We start from the raw sequence: 4,256 nt of genomic DNA on the forward strand, positions 1-4,256 counted from the left end.
TGTGACCCCGAGCTTCCGGTCGCCTGTCACTATAATTATCTGCTCCACTCCCTCTCTCATCTCTCCTTCCTTGGCCGGTTACACTGTTCCAATGAAACTCTACGTAATCGAGTCATAGAGTCATAGAGTAATACAGCACGGATAGAGGCCCTTCGGCCCATCGTGTCTGCACCGGCCATCAAGCCCTGTCTAATCTAATCCCATATTCCAGCATTTGGCCCGTAGCCTTGTATGCTATGGCATTTCAAGTGCACATCCAAATGCTTCTTAAATGTTGTGAGGGCTTCTGCCTCCACAACCCTTTCAGGCAGTGAGTTCCAGACTCCAACCACCCTCTGGGTGAAAAAGTTCTTTCTCAAATCCCCTCTAAACCTCCCGCCCTTTACCTTGAATCTATGCCCCCTAGTTATTGACCCCTCTACTAAGGGAAAAAGCTCCTCAGCATCCATCCTATCTATGCCCCTCATAATTTTGTACACCTCAATCATGTCCCCCCTCAGCCTCCTCTGCTCCAAGGAAAACAAACCCAATCTGCCCAGTCTCTCTTCATAGCTGAAGCGCTCCAGCCCTGGTAACATCCTGGTGAACCTCCTCTGCACCCTCTCTAACGCGATCACATCCTTCCTGTAGTGTGGCGACCAGAACTGCACACAGTATTCCAGCTGTGGCCTAACCAGTGTTTTATACAGCTCCATCATAACCTCCTTGCTCTTATATTCAATGCCTCGGCTAATGAAGGCAAGTATCCCATATGCCTTTTTTACCACCTTATCCACCTGTTCCGCTGCCTTCAGGGATCTGTGTACTTGCACACCCAGATCCCTCTGACCCTCCGTCTTGCCTAGGGTCTTTCCATTCATTGTGTATTCCTTTGCCTTGTTAGTCCCCCCAAAGTGCATCACCTCGCACTTTTCCGAGTTAAATTCCATTTGCCACTGTTCCGCCCATCTGACCAACCCATCTATATCGTCCTGCAGACTGAGGCTACCCTCCTCGCTATTTAACACCCTACCAATTTTTGTATCATCCGGAAACTTACTGATCATACCCTTTACATTCATATCCAAGTCATTAATGTAGACCACAAACAGCAAGGGACCCAGCACCGATCCCTGTGGTACCCCACTGGCCACAGGCTTCCAGTCACAAAAACAACCTTCGACCATCACCCTCTGCCTTCTGCCACTAAGCCAGTTTTGTATCCAATGTGCCAAGGCACCCTGGATTCCATGGGCTCTTACCTTCTTGACCAGTCTCCTGTGCAGGAGTTTATCGAAGGCCTTACTGAAATCCATGTATACCACATCCACTGTGTTACCCTCATCCACACACCTAGTCACCCCCTCAAAAAATTCAATCAAATTAGTCAGACATGATCTTCCCTTGACAAAGCCATGTTGACTATCCCTGATTAATCCTTGCCTCTCCAAGTGGAGACAAATTTTGTCCCTCAGGATTTTTTCCAATAATTTTCCTACCACTGATGTTAGGCTCACTGGCCTGTAGTTCCCCGGTTTTTCCCTACTACCCTTCTTGAATAATGGTACTACATTAGCGGTTCTCCAGTCCTCTGGCACATCCCCTGTGGCCAGAGAGGTCCTGAATATATGTGTTAGAGCCCCCGCAATCTCCTCCTTTGCCTCACACAGCAGCCTGGGATACATTTCATCCGGGCCTGGGGATTTATCCATTTTTAGGCCAGCTAAAACCGCCATTACCTCCTCCCTCTCGATGTTAATATGTTCGAGCATATCACAGTCCCCCCGCCCTATTTCTATGTCTACATCGTCCTTCTCCAAAGTGAAAATCTCGAGGAACAGCACCTCATCTTTCTATTAGGCACTTTACAGCCTTCTGGACTTAATATCGAGTTCAACAATTTCAGACTATAAGTTGGCCCCTTCTATTTCTTTTAATTTTTTTAATTGGTTCTCATGTTTCCTCACATGACAGTTGTTAATGTTTCTGCCATAATCATTCACACCTCATCTTGAGCCATCTTTTGATCGTTAACTTGTCCTATTACCTCTCCTTTTGCCTTGCACCATCATCCCTTTTGTAAGTCAATCTCTCCTGCCTTCCATTCTATCACAGACATTCCCTTTGTTCTTACCTCGCCTCCATCCACCCCTGCTTAAAAATCCCTCTTCCCTAAACTTTTCCAGTTCTGACGAAGGGTTCGACCTGAAAAGTTAACTCTGTTTCTCCCTCACTCGATGCCGCCTGACCTGCTGAGTGTTTCCAGCATTCTCTGTTGTTATTGAAATGAACACAATGACGGAGTTTAATCACTCATTATTAGGATTTGTTTATTTTATATTTATGTGGCTGCGTGGCCTAATGGATAAGGCGTCTGACTTCGGTGTAAATTCTGTAATGCTATCAGAAGATTGCAGGTTCGAGTCCTACCGTGGTCGTTTTACACACTTTTTAATTCGTGTTCAACTTTAGAAAACCAAACCGTGTTTCCACTCTTTTCCTTCCAAACATTGCAGGGTTCTTTATTAAATGGAATATTTACGTGCTGTCTTATGTGTAATTTTCTCACTGATCTTTGCAAATAGTTTCAAACAAATCCACAATTTCTAATTGATGACAAATTAGTGTTTCCAATTGGAACAACAGCTTTGGGTTAATCAGTGTCATAACGTGCAGTGGAGGGAATTCTGATCAGTTTCGGGGCTAGTGATCTCCACAGGGAACCGATGAAATTAAATAAAGAATTTGCAGTACAATCGCTGCAAGCAGAGTTCGAGTCCTGCGCAGGGAAACCCCATTGGATTTTACAAGTCCAACACCTTAACCACTCGGCCATCGCAGCTTCGCAAATGCAACCTTTCAACAGTGAAATGACCTGTGCAATCTATTAGACAACTGCCCTGCACAATTTAAATGGAAGGAAGTTGTGTGACAGCTGTACAGAGGCCTGGTTAGGCCATTGTGTACAGTTCTGCGCACTGCACCTTAGAAAGGATATATTGACCTGGGAGGGAGTGTGGTGCACATTCACGAGTGTGTTACCAGGGCTCCAAGGGTTAGGCTATGAGCAGAGATCACATAATCTACGCTTGTATTCCCTGGAATATTGAAGATTAAGGGCAGAGATCATAGAAATACAGAAATTTACGCCAGAGAAGGAGGCCATTCGGCCCATCGTGTCTTTGCCGGAAGAAAAAGAGATATTTTGCCTGATCCCACTTTCCAGCTCTGGCTCTGTAGCCCTGTAGGTTACAGCACTTCAAGGACATGTCCATAGTGCTTTCTAGTCATGTGATCGGTAGTGACTTCCAGATCCGCTCCACTCTCTGTGTGAAAATGGTTGTTGTCAACTCCTCTTTAATCATTTTACCAGTTACTTTAAATCTACGCCCCTGATCATTGACATTTCTGCTAAGGGAAATAGGTCCTTCCTATCCACTGTATCTAGGCCCCTCAGAATTTTATGCACCTCAATTATGTCTCCACTCCACCTCCTCTGCTCCAAAGATAACAACACAACCCTATCCAATCTTTACTTACAGCTAAAATTTTCCAGTCCTGGCAACATCCTAGTAAATCTCCTCTGTACCCTCTCTAGGGCAATAACATCTTTCCTGTACTGTGGTGACCAAAACTGTCTGCAGTACTCTAGCTGTGGCCTAACTAGTGATTTATAATGTTCATACATAACCACACTGTTCTTGAATTCTATGCCTTGGTAATAGAAACATAGAAACATAGAAGATAGGAGCAGGAGTAGGCCGTTCGGCCCCTCGAGCCTGCTCCGCCATTCAATCCGATTATGGCTGATCATCCAAATTCAGTACCCGGTCCCTGCTTTCTCCCCATACCCCTTGATCCCTTTAGCCTTAAGAAATATATCCAACTCCTTCTTGAATATGTTTAATGAATTGGCCTCTACTGCCTTCTGTGGTAGAGAATTCCATAGGTTCACCACTCTCTGGGTGAAGAAATTCCTCCTCATCTCTGTCCTAAATGGCTTACCCCTTATCCTTAGTCAGTGACCCCTGGTTCTGGATTCACCGACCATCGGGAACATCGTTCCTGCATCTCGTCTGTCCAGTCCTGTCAGAATCTTATACGATTCAATGAGATCCCCTCTCATTCTTCTAAACTCCAGTGAGTATAAGCCCAATCGACCCAATCTCTCCTCATACATCATTCCTGCCATCCCAGCTATCTGCTTGGTGAATCTTTGCAGAACTCCTTCCATGGCAAGAACATCCTTCCTCAGATAAGGCGACCAAAACTGCACA

The 4,256-nt window shown here is 45.4% G+C and overlaps 1 non-coding gene across 1 annotated transcript; it reads right to left on the reverse strand.

Moving 5' to 3' along the window:
• Positions 1-2,736: 2,736 nt before the first annotated feature.
• On the reverse strand, positions 2,737-2,821 carry trnat-ugu (transfer RNA threonine (anticodon UGU)). The gene has a single exon. It is a non-coding gene; the product is annotated as a tRNA-Thr (tRNA).
• Positions 2,822-4,256: the final 1,435 nt, after the last annotated feature.

Source organism: Somniosus microcephalus, unplaced genomic scaffold (assembly GCF_052327205.1).
Source record: "Somniosus microcephalus isolate GS21.2 unplaced genomic scaffold, FLI_Smic_1.0 unresolved_chr8, whole genome shotgun sequence".
In the NCBI taxonomy this organism is placed as follows: domain Eukaryota; kingdom Metazoa; phylum Chordata; class Chondrichthyes; order Squaliformes; family Somniosidae; genus Somniosus; species Somniosus microcephalus.